Source organism: Propithecus coquereli, unplaced genomic scaffold (assembly GCF_000956105.1).
Source record: "Propithecus coquereli isolate 6110/MARCELLA unplaced genomic scaffold, Pcoq_1.0 Scaffold55, whole genome shotgun sequence".
NCBI lineage: Eukaryota > Metazoa > Chordata > Mammalia > Primates > Indriidae > Propithecus > Propithecus coquereli.
Genome location: NW_012151396.1, coordinates 2718230 through 2731664, shown reverse-complemented (window position 1 = coordinate 2731664; position 13435 = coordinate 2718230).

The following is a 13435-nucleotide window of genomic DNA, read 5'->3' as shown; positions in this document are numbered from 1 at the left end:
GCCGGTGCCCGCGGGTCCCTGGCGCCCAGCTGCTGCTCTTGCACTAGTTCTTGCTTTTGTGCCTCCCCTCTTGGGGTGGCCTTGGCCAACGCCGAAGGGAAACTCTCCTCGGCCCTCTGGCCCCTCAGACTGGCTCGGCCCCCGCAGTCCCCTTGCCCCTGCGGCCGGCGGCAGGACCCTCGCGCTGCCGAGGTCCGCTCAGCTCGCGGGGGCCCGGCCTGTCCCCGCAGGGAGGGCGGGACCGAGGAAAGCCGCGCTCACATCCTGTACGGAGCCACGAGTGGGGAAGCCTTCCCCGCACCTTCTCTAGCAGAATCGTGAAAATTGCTTTTTAGAAAAAAAGTATTCCTTGTTTCCAGCCATCTACTTTTACATTTAGAAGCGTCATTTTTAGTGAAGTTTTATGCAAGTAATTAACAGTTTACTATTGTTTGTGCCACTGAATTCCAAGGTAGTGTGATAGAAATTTGTGCGTTGGTAATTTGACTCATTTCTTTAGAAATTGGCTGATTGTGGTATTAATGTGTAGCAGTACCAGAAAATGTGATTTTTGTCCATGAGAATCAGCAGGAAAATCTTTATTTCTCTTTTGATGAAAAGTGATTAAAGATGAATATCATTAATAACCAATAAAGCTGGAAGAGGTCAAGGTAAGTATCGTTCAAACGTAGCTTAAGAATTGTTGTGGACTTTAAAACCTGTGTTTCTTGAATAATGTGGACCTTTTTAAAAGAAAACTGAAAGTACAAAGAAATAAGGCTAGGGAAAAAAGTCTTAAAATTTGTTCGTGTGAATTTATACCTTAATTATATCTCAATAAAGCTGTCAAAAAAAAGTTCAAAAACAGTAATTGATCTTGATTCCCACAAGTGTCCACAATACAAGACTCATCTAAACACAAAATCTAGATTAATAACAGAAAAGATGGATCTTCAGGTAATTCCATTGGTTTTTATAACTGAATAGTGTATGCAAAGTTGATGTCACTTGTGTATTTCTCACCAGACTGACCACTGTCTTCACTTTTTACTTGAATTCATTAACAAAATGCTACCATCATTGTTACTGTGATTGAAATGCAAGTCAATTCTCAAATATCTAATCACGGTGAATAGCAGAATATAGATTGACATAGAATTGTCTGAGAGGTTAGTGGTAATAACAGAAAACAGTAATTAGAAAAAGAAGCAAACTTCTCAATCCTACTGCATTGGGATGCCAGTGTCCCCTAATTTAGCTAAAAGAGGCAAGCAGGATGCTCTGCAGTAGGGACTGGTGACCCCTGAATGTAGCAATGGGCCTGTGCAGGCCAGAGGCCCAGCTGACTCTTCAGGAGACATTTGAATGCATGACTGACGACCCTGGGCTTCTGAGCCTGGCAGAGCTGAACCAGCATCACAGTTAACAGTTCACGCAGCTGTGTGCCCCTGAACAAGTTGCTCAGTTGTAACCTGGGTTTCTAGTTTTGTAAAAGGGGAGTGGATGGCTTCCAATAGTAATTATGTCAAAGAGTAGTAAAGATTATATGAATAATGCACAAAAACCATCTGGGGCCTGGCCTAGGTAATATCTATTTTATGAGCCAGGCATTGCATTAAGCTCTTCTGTATTTAAAAAAAAAAAAAAAATTAACGGTAATCCCATACAGTCAGTATTATCGGCGTCCCCGCATTACAGATGAGGAAACTGAGACTTCTGGCATTAAGTAGGAAATCACTTTCCCAAAGTTACAGCTACCTTGGAGGAGAGCTGGAATTCAAACTTAGGTTTCTGTGACTCCAGAATACAAGCTCTTAACCACTAAATTAAAATAATAGTGATGATATTAATAATACAGCAACAACTTCAGTGTAAGGATACTAGTGTCTAAATATGCTATTAAAATCTCCATGCTTGGCTGAACTCCAAATACTTCCTGGCTGTACACATGCATTCTCTTGTTGGCTGTCTACCATCTAACCCTTCTTTCTATCAGCAGCTCAGTCTCCCTTTGGGGGAAATCTTATCTTTGCCTCACCTACACCCAGCACGGCTAAAATATATGCCCACGACTTGCCTCGTTAGACTCGAGCAGGTGATACAATCCTGGAGGGCTCCTGGGAGAGGAAGGGGACCCCGTCCACTCTGATAGGGCACCTGCACCAAACTGATCCTGGTGCCAGCCCCCAAAGCTTTCCAATAAATAAACCCCTGTTTTGCTCAAGTAACTGAGATCCCTTGTTTGCAATTACAAGTGTTGTCTGACAGACACTTGCTAAAAGATGGGGATGGCAAAGGGTCCTGTTGAAGGTCTATCCTCTTAACAGGAACAGGGGCGCATAGTTCTGCTGCTTCCTCCTAAAGTGTGAGCTTATGAGAGCCAGAAGGACCCTTACTGATCATCCTCAACATCCTCATTTTACAAACTCAGAAACAGTCCAACATCCTCATTCTCGAGGAGGAGAAAACTGACTGAAAGATCAAATGATTTGCCCAAGGTGACGAAGTTAAAGATCGAGTCCTGTCTTGAACTGACATTTCCCAACTTTAAGTCCTGTTTGATTTCTAATATTAAACTTCTTCCTTTCTTTCAAAAGGGGAAAAGAGAGAAGCCTAGATCTGAGAAAACTGGGGGAAAGCAGGGCGGGATATAGTGTGCAGCCTTCCAACCCAGTCCTGACATTTCAAGCACAGTCATTCAGCACTTAACAACTGCGATGCGTTCTGAGAAATGCTTCATGAGGTGACTTCTTGGTTGTGTAACCATCATAGAGCATACTTACACAAACGTGGGTGGTATAGCCTACACACACTAGACTATATGGTATGGCCTATTGCTCCTAGGCTACAAACCTGTACAGCGTGGTACTGTACTGAATACTGTAGGCCATTGTAACACAATGGCAAGTGTTTGTGTATCTAAAAATATCTAAGCATAGAAAAGGTTCAGTAAAAATGCATTATTATAATCTTATGGGACCACCAAAATGTCATTATTTGGTTCATGCCTGTACACCCTCAGTGCTAGAAGCACCCCCTGGGCCGCTGGGGAAAGCTGCAAAGTGAGGTAAAGTCAATACCCTCCACTTCCCTCTCTCTGTCCCATTTCCCTTCCGCTGCTCCTGCCTTCCGGTCTTTGTAGTTCAAATGCTGTCCTCCGCTCCCCGGTCTGGTACTTGTACTGAGTTAAATAGCATCCTTCCCAGAACCTCAGAATGTGACTTTATTGGAAGGAGCTGTAGTTAGTTAAGTTGAAATGAGGTCATGCTGGAGTAGAGTGGGCCCTTAATCCGTTATGACTGGTGTCTTTGTAAGAGGAGAAGACACACAGACAGATGTGCACAGAGGGGAAACGATGTAAAGACAGACAGCACCACAGAGGCAGAGACCAGAGTGATGCATGTGCAAGCCAAGGACACCAAGGATTTTTGCCAACACCAGAAGCTAGGAAGAAGAAAGAAAAGATTCTCTCTAGAGCCTTCAGAGATGGGTAGGTAATTAAAAGAAACACTTCACTCTTGCCTGCTTTCTCCACTTCTAGGATTCAGGGCTGTCTCTGACTGCTTAGTCAGTCTGTCACTATGTAAAAAACTGCACTATTGATTTAGTGCAAAAATCTAGCAAATACCCATGATTATGAGGAGTTGATGTCATGTATTTGCCACTTCTGAAAACCTAGAAGGTATGTCCTATAATAGAGAATAACATCACCTACGATTCCCCGCTACTGACCCAACAATGGAAGAATGTACTATTAATAGAATTCTTCTCTACAATAGGCAAAAACCAGACCCCCTATGACCAGCCCAGGGTGGTCTTGAGCAACTACCACCACTTTGCCTCCCGGTGAGACTACTAGCTAGGTAGAATCCCAGTGCTTAAATGTCCTTTCTCTACAACTAAGGGAGTTGTTAGCTCACTGAAAGCAAAAGCTAGGATCCCAGAGCAGGATCAGCATTTAGTGAAAAAGTCAACTTCTGCCTGTGTTTGTGGTTCTAAGCATTAGGAAGGCCTGACAATCCAAACTGTATCTCCCGTGCCTTGACTAAAATTCGGTATTAGAGCTTATTCCTGTAGATGTTGGGTTATGAAAGCACAAACACCCACCCTAGGAGCAATAGCACTTTGAGATGTCATCAGTTGTTTATTACTTTGTGATCATATATTATTGTCATATTGTTGCTTATGATGCAATTAAATTATACAACTAACATGAGTATTAAATCTTTCTAGGAATCGAATATGGTGCATGTTGTGTATAAGCAACTCCAGCGCGTTAGTGGTAGGCTCTTGGGGAAAACAGCTGGGAACCAGAGGGACCTATCAGAAAGGTGAACACCTCAGGCCTCAGACCTGGGAGGAAAGGATTGGGAAGACTTAGCGGATATGAGAGCCTCAGCTAAGTAAACTGCCCAGGGCCTCTCCTCCTCTAAGCAGGGAAGCTAAAGTAGGGGACACAGAAAAGTCAAGTGTTCCGTTTGGAGCCTCCCCATATAAGTATCGTGTTATGTACTATTGTGGGTTGGATTGTATTCCTCAGAAGATATGTTCATGTGAAAGTGACCTTATTTGGAAATGCAATCAAATTAAAATGAAGTCATACTGGATTAGGGTGGATGCTAATCCACTGACTGGTTCCTCATGAGAGGAAAATTTGGACAAAGACACGCAGGGAGAAGGCCATGCAGTGATGGAGGCAGAGGTTGGAGTGATGCAGCTACAAGCCAAGAAACACCAAAAATTGCCTGCAACCACCAGAAGATAGAAGAGGCAAGGAAGGATTCTTCCCTAAAGGTTTCAGAGGGAACGTGGCCCTGCCAACACCTTGATTTCAGACTTCTGGCCTCCAGAACGTCAAGAGAATAAATTTCTGCTCTTTTAAACCACTCAGTGGGTGGTACAAACACAGGCACCTTACAAATACCATCTCATTCAAGAAGGAAGAAACTCATTCGTGTAGACCTGTTAGAAGCATGAAGCAAGACTAAGGCTTCATTCATTCACTATTGAGCATCCTCTACATCCCAGGCATAGTTCCAGATGTGGAGGATATTTCACCTAATATTTCTTCAGCATTCCCTGTGTTTTGGGGCCTAGTTCATGGTGCAGTGGGTATGGGAATAAACAGGGCAGACGAGGTGCCTGCCTTAAAGAGATTAATTCAGTGGGAAGGGGGAGGAGAGGGGAAGAAGGAATCAACACTAAGTAATTAAGCAAATGAACAAAAAATTCTAGCTTACAATTCCTTCGTGTGCTAGGATGGAAATAAACAGGACAATGAGGCAGACGGTAACTGGGGCAGTGGTGGGTGACACATATGAGTTGATCAAGGAAGGTCTCTCCAGGGAAGTGCCCTTTGTTCTGAAACGTGAAGGATGAGAATGAGACTACAATGTGAAGATCTGGGCAGGAAAGCATTCCAGGAAGATCTCTGAGGCGTGAAAGAATTTGGCATGTTTGAGGAAGAAAGAGGACTGGCATGGCTGGAGCGTGGTGAGAAGTAATGGGCAGACAGGAGATAAAGTCAGAAGGCGGGTAAGAGCCCAGTCATTTCAGACCTAAAGTTAAGGACCTTCAGTTTATTCTAAGAGCAATGGGAAGTAAGAAGTATTTTAACAAGGAAAGATGCAAAATTGTTTATACTTTTAAAAGGTTTCATTACTAAACAGAAAAAAATGGATTTTGACAGGATGAGGTTAGAATTAAGGAGAAGAGTTAGAAGCCCAGGTAAGAGGTGATAGTGGTTTGGAGTAGAGTAGTGATCATGGAAATAAAGAGAATGGATTTTGTCAGAGTTGAGAGTTTAACAGGTGAGTACAACTAATTTAAGAGCAGAACAAAGGAGTTTTGGTGATTATAAAACATATCCAGAAGTTCTTTGATCATCCCCTATATGTCCCCTCCCCTTGAAATCTGGGATAACTACTGTGACTCACCTTTGACCAATAGAATGCTCTAGAGGTGACACTCCATGACTTCTGAGGTTAGATCATAAAAGGGCATGTAACTTCTGCTTTATTTGCTTGATTACTCTTTCTGGAGTCCTAAACCAACATGTCAGCAGGCCAAATGGCCCAGGGTGCCATGTTGTGAGGAAGCCCAAATTATATATTAAAAACACACACACAACACACAAACACACATGGAAAAGAAAAAAAAAACTTAATAGAAAACTAGAAAATGACTTGAATGGCAATTTATGGAAACTCAAAAATATAAAAATCTTATAAAAAATCCTTGACTGAACTAGAAAACTGGAGAATAAAAATTGACACACCCCTAGAGTCTGACAATACCAAGTGTTGATGAAGATGCAAGGAAATTATGAGATTGCAAATTTAAAATTAGGGATGGGATTATAAACTGAAAAATGCTGATGGAATTACAAATGGGTTCAACCACTTTAGAGAGTAACCTTGAAATATTTAGTAAGTTTGAAGATGTAAATACTCTTTGACCAAGCAATTCCACTTCTAGATGTATGCCGTCAAGAGACTCTCATCTGAAAACAAAGGATGTTCAGTGAAGCACTGTTTTTAATAGTGAAAACCTCAAAACACCACAATGACAGATAATGTGAATGTCTACAGTTGGATAATGGAATAAAGTAAATGACTTATATTCAAACAAAAAAATGAATAAATGATTATATGTATCAACATGGATATATAGTAAAGACATTATTTAATGGAATAAAACTAGTTCTAGAAAGATACTTACAACATGATACTATATATGTAAAGTTGGAAACACTCAAACTAAGAATATAATTTTTTATGGGTACATATTGTGACATATTTTTCCTTTAAAAAAAAAAACAACCTGAAGTAAACACAGTAAAATGTAAACATTTGTTAAATTTCAGTGGTGAGTATATGAGTATTCATTCTACCAGTCCCTGTGTTTTTTCAGCATGTTTGAAATTTAAAAAAAAAAATTATATGTGGATTCTAAAGTCAAACCTAAATACAAACCCCTTCTCCGCTGTTCCTGGTATTCAAATACCAATTCTACTGCTAGAGAAGACGTGAATTAGCAACCACACACATAGGAGCAAGAAAGGTCCCATTTCTTTACTTTCTTTAAATCAGGGTGAAATATAGCTCAGAGCTTTTATCTTACTGGATTGGCAGAAAATTCAACTTCTGCTATTATTGAGAATGGGATTTGTTTTCCTTCTTTAAGTTTACACAAGAATCTAACGTGATTCTCACAGACCAAGAGCCCCTCATCTTCTTCACGGTTTCCCTGGACATCCCGTTGTTTGGCTCTACGTGGTCCTAAAGAGCAGGCTTGGAGGTGGGATTCTTTGCAGTGTGGGGAGCTTGGGATCCAGCCTCCTTTTGTCTTCCTTTTTGAAGAATTGCACCTGTCTTTGGTCTTCTGCTTTTGACCCTTTCTGTTTGTGATTCCAGAGAACAGAGGGTGCCTTTTTCCAACAGGGAAGCCTCTAACTGGCCTGACTTGAATACTATATGTCATTGGGTAAATGCGGTTCCCTGACTGACCAGGAGGCTGGGTCCTTTGTCTACTTGTGTCTGTGGAGTTGGGCATGGAGCAGGCCACTTAAACCATAGGGAATGGGTTTCCCATAAGGAAAAGGTGGCAGGGACAAGGGAAAACCCAAAATATGGAAGCCAGAGCCAGACATGAGTTAGAGCAGTGAAAGCAGATTTTATTCAGGGACTGCTGCAATAGGGGAAAGAGACCTCAGGACAGAACCTGGCTCGATTCCCAATACAGCATAGACAGGTGGGGATTTATTGCCAAGGAGCAGGGTGGGGTCAGTGGACGGAAAATTACTGAGAAATAACATCGGGGTGATGTTAAACACAGTGATGTTAAACACAGGGGTGTTCTGGCTACACCAACTTGACAGGATTCTTGCTGAAGGCGGGCCAGGTGCTCTGACATCACCTGGGGGATGCTGGGGCATGAGGAAGTTGTTGACATATTCAGGATGGAAGTTCTGTCTGAACTGACTTAACAGGATTCTTGCTACAACGGGGTGACACAGGCTGACATGAACCGAGAACATACACTGAAAGTCGAGGCCTAGAGGGCATAGAGGAACCTGACCAGAGTTAGGGGACGAGAGCTTTTGTCAACAGTCATAAGTCTTAACCTCATAGGGCTGCTGAGAGGATTAAGTGTTTATATTAATATAATACACTTAGCACAGAAGTGGGCTGATAGTAAATCCTCAGTAAATGGCAGCTGGTATTACTTCTCTTTCATGGTCCTTATCATGATCTTAATCACATAATTATTTACATGATTATTTCTTAAATGTCTTTCTCTCCTGAGAGACTTTAACATCCAAGAGGGCAGAGATTTCCTTGTTCCCCACTGTACCTTCAGCACCTAACAGCATGCTGAGCACTTAGTGGTCGTTTAGTAACACATCGTTGAATAAATGAACGGTTGAATGATGTCATTGCATTTATTTTTTTAAGAAATATATGTCAAAATACTAATTTTGCCTGAGACCAAATAGATGATAGGAAAAAAGACAGTAAATTTATTTTATAGTGTTTTCATTATTTCTGTTCACAAAATTCCCAGATGTGCTTAGGAAAATTATTGCCAATTTGTGAATGAGATCTGGATGAGTAATTTATCTGAAGATCATACAATGGAACTAATTATATAACAGCCATTAAACTTGCCAAACATTTTTTTTTTTTTTTTGAGACAGGGTCTCACTCTGGCACCCGGCATAGAATGCAGTGGCATCATCTTAGCTCACTGCAACCTCTAACTCCTGGACTCAAGCAATCCTCCTGTCTTAGCCTCCTGTGACTACAGGTGTGTGTCACCATACCCAGCCATATTTTCTATTTTTTGTACAGACGGTGTCTTGCTGTGTTGCTCAGACTGGTCTCAAACTCTTGGTCTCAAGTGATCCTCCCCCCTCAGCCTCCCAAAGTGCTAGGACTGCAGGCATGAGCCATCATGCCTGGCCAAGTTTGCCAAACTTCTGAGTTGCTTATAATTTAGTCACTGCAACATACATTACAGTGCATGTTTTCAAATAAGATACCTTACGTTTATTTATTCAAGTCATGTGTAAAGTCCCACTTCGAAAGATTTTCAGGTTCTGACATATAAGTAAGAGCTTAGATTAGAAAAAGAACATATGTTCAAGGTTAATGACTTTTTAAAAAACTTAATTCCTTATGATAAAGAAAACCAGAAACTAACAGTATTTCAAGTGGTGTCTTGGTCTGTTCAGGCTGCTATAACAAAATACCGTAAATGTGGTGGCTTATAAATGACAGAAATTGATTTCTTGCAGTTCTGGAGGCTGGAAGTCCAAGATTAAGGTGCATGCAAATGCAGTGCTTCGTGGGGGCTGCTTACTGGCTCATGGACAACTGCCTTCTAGCTGTGCCCCCACATGGCAGAAAAAGTGAGAGAATCGCTCCAGAGTCTCTTTTATAGGGGCACTAATCCCATTTATGAGGGCTCCTTAGAGACCTAATCACTTCCCAAAGACTGCACCTCCTAACATCATCGCATTGGGGATTAGGATTTCAACACACGAATTTTGGGGGGACACAAGCGTTCAGACCATAGCAAGTAGCAAAAACAGATTTTATTCAGGACCTATTGCAATAGGGGCGGAAATCTCAGTATAGAACCAGGCTCAATTCCAAATATAGCATGGATGGGGGGTGGGAGATGCATAGCCAAGGAGCAGGTTGGGGGCGAGGGTCAGTGGAAGGGAAATAGTATACTGAGAGGAAACACTGGGGAAAGGGGACTCTGGCTAAACCGACTTGACAGAATTCTTGCTGACGGCAGGTCAGGGTGATCAGACATCTCCTGGGGGACCTTGGAGGAGGAGGAAGTTGTTTGGATATGGGGGGTGATCAGATATCAAGGGTGGGGGAGTCTCTCTTAACCAACTTAATAGGATTTTGAAACCGGCTGTGCAGGTCTGGCAAGGATGGAGCCTAGTGGAGAAAAGAACTTAGAGAAGCCTGCCTACAATTTGGTTAAGAAAACAGTTTTTGTCATTTACCAAACGTTTGTTTTCCCGATGTTATTTTTCAAAGGATATCAACCCAAAGTTACACACTGCTAGAATGGTGTAGAGAAAGAAAACTATTTTTTTCTTCAATCCTCGTAGGTTCTTAGTTGGAATAGACCCCTTGAACAACAGACAGATTAACAAGAAAAAAGCAGAAGTTTATTAACATGTATAGTTCACGTACACATGGGAGACATTCAGAGGATGAGTAGTTCTCAAAGAGGTAGCTTTGAATCCCAGCCTATACAGCATCTTCAACAAAAAACAGTAAATTGTTAGAGAGGTGACAAGACAAAGGAAAAGCACTCTGAGTCTCCAGGGGCAGCGAACTGAGGGAAGGCAAATAAATGGCAGACAAAGATCAGTTAGTAAAGCTTGTTAACGTAGTTTCCTCTGGTACCATCACCAGGCCTTGACGTCAAAGTTGTCTTCAGTGGTTAAACTTTTTTCTCCCTGGTAGAAGGGAGAGCAGGACACCTCTTGTTTTTGTCGGTCTGTGTCCTGATTGTAGGCAAAGGGAGGGAGGGCAGAGAGCATTCCTGCCTCTGCTTAACCTTTATTGCCTTTAGCTCAACAATACTTCGTATTTTGGCATATTCTGGTCTCCCACGTTGTTAACAATTATTTCAAGGAAGTTGTCTTACAATATACTATTCACATACATTCTTGAGAATGAAAAAAGTCACAGGTTAACTTAAATCTGGTGAAAGTCAGGTTTATTTCATTAAAGAAAAACTACTTTCAGGGATAGACACGGAAATGGAACCGTGTGGTGCTATGTTACTTAGCCGGCAACCCCGCACACTGTGTAGAATGTAAGCAGTGACACATACGGCTGCCAATCGATGATTATTGAAGCACTTACATTAATAGTATAACTTATATAGAACTAATTTTACTCTCTTCAATTAATAGCAGACATATTTGAGAAGTATGAGATTTGTGCTTATTTCAAGGAAAAGTACTGTGAACTGAAATAAAATTTTAAGGCTCGCACCCCCCCACCGGCTGACTAAATGGACCCCCTCGTGGCCAAAGGAATATCCTAAAACTAAATTGCCTGCCAGGAGGAAGGAGGTCAGACATGCCTTATTATGCCCCCCTCCCTTGTTGGGGACATCCTTTGTAACCCATTAACAGGCCTAAGGCTATGCAAGACAAACCTGCAGGCCCTCAATTTACACAACAAATCTATGTCCAGTGGCTTATCTTTGATAAAGAGCTCCTTAGGTTGAAACATTCCAAGCCTTTAGACAAAGCTTCATGTCTTTTTTTTTTTTTTCTGAGACAGAGTCTCACTCTCTTGCCCGGGCTAGAGTGCCGTGGCGTCATCCTAGCTCACAGCAACCTCAAACTCCTGGGCTCAAGTGATCCTCCTGCCTCAGCCTCCCGAGTAGCTGGGACTACAGGCATGTGCCACCATGCCTGGCGAATTTTTTCTATAATTTTTAGTTGTCCAATTAATTTCTTTCTACTTTTAGTAGAGACGGGGTCTCGCTCTTGCTCAGGCTGGTTTCGAACTCCTGAGCTCAAACAATCCGCCCGCCTCGGCCTCCCAGAGAGCTAGGATTACAGGCGTGAGCCACTGTGCCCGGCCCAAAGCTTCATGTCTTTAACCAAGTAGAAGCGAAAGAATCTTTAAACCCACCTGTACCCTGTAAGCCCCCCACTTCGAGATGGCCCACATTTTTGGGCCAAACCAGGGTATGTTTCCCACGTATTGATTTATGACTTTACCTGTAACCCCTGTCTGCCCGAAATGTATAAAACCAAACTGTAACCCAGCCACACCGAGTCCACTGCTCAAGACCTCTTGGGCGTGGCTCCGGGTCATGGTCCTCAAATTTGCCTCAGAGTAAATCTCGTTAAAATGATTTTACAGAGTTTGGTCTTTTTTCCGTTGACAGTACTGATCATTTGAGTGTCCAGTTGCACAGCAACGATAAACATACCTTTGGAATTGGTGTGCGTAAATTTCTGCTCCTGAGTCACATTTGAGCCGCAGCTGGCCAAATGACTTGAGACCAGGAAGTACTGTGTAAGTGTTTTCAGTGAGTGACTTTCCCCCAGGATCCATTTTAATGTTGGGAACAATAGGTGCTAAGTACCTTTACATTAAGCGCTAAACTGTCTAAGCCAGGCTTGCAAAAGGGTTGCTCCAAAACCTGTTCTGCCTGAATTAGCCCACACACCTAGCTAGCTTCAGGTACAAAAAAGAAGTTGTGCGTCCCATCCTCTAAGGAGGGAGAGGCGGAGCTGTTTCCTACCCATTTTAAGCCAAGTGATGAGGAGCTTCAAGAAAACCAGAGAACTTGACATACGACTTTGGTGTTTGAGGAGCGCAAGGCCTGGTGTCAGACCGTCTCAGTCCATTGCAATAGTCCCGCCCCCATATCTGCAATGATCCTTTTGAATAAAGTCTCTCTTTACTAAGTCTGGATTTGTCTTTTATTTGCCGGGGCTTGAAGGGGCTCCGTGAGAGGGAGGGTGGATCAATGCATCCCTGGGAAGACAGGGTGCCCGGTGCAAGTCTGTGGGTCACCTGGCAGACACACATCCTGAACCATGAGAGCTGTCTGTGAGAAAGCCCAGTAATGACTGGGAAGAGGGGGCCAGAAGAAATGTCTCCAGAGAACCACAGAGGCGCTCCGTGAGAAAAATAATCAGCTTGGGGAGTCTGCCACATCAAGCTCACCAGTGTCAGGTGACAACTTTATCACTGGCAAGACTCTTGTGCCCATTATCCTTTTTTCTGTTATGCTGGTCTGTCCCAAAACAGAAGCTGGAGAACACGTGAGGAGGTGGAGGGAGAGAGGGGCGCAGACGCCGCCCACGACACCGTCCTGGACCCCAAAGCCCCGGTGCTAGAGGGGAAGGGAGACATTTTGTATTGGATGACAGTTCTGAATCTTGATATTACAATGGACTGGACTTTTTAAAAACCTATTAAGTATTGAGAGAATTTTTTACTACCTGCTAATGCCTGGAGTCAGGAGTCAGAACATTTATGTCCACAGAATGGTTTTGATGAGACAGGATTGAGAAAGATGTCTAAGTTTACACACAGGAATTTCATAGTATTATACAATGTTGATTATTTTTTTTTACCATTGGTGAAAATGAGGAAAAAGATAAAAGGAATATGCTAATCAGAATGATTAAAATCAAGCTCTTTTTTTTTTCATTCACCAAATACGTATTGAGTACCCACTTTGTGTCAGGCACGGGGGATGCACAGCCCTGCTTCCCGGACGTCGTGGGGGATGACTGTGATGGTTAATTGTACGTGTCAACCTGACTGGAACAGGGGTGTAACCGTTACTATTCTGGGTATGTCTGTGAAGGTGTTTCTGAATGAGATTAACATTTGAATTGGTAGACTCAGTAAAGCAGATTGTTCTCCTAATGCTTTTTTTTTTT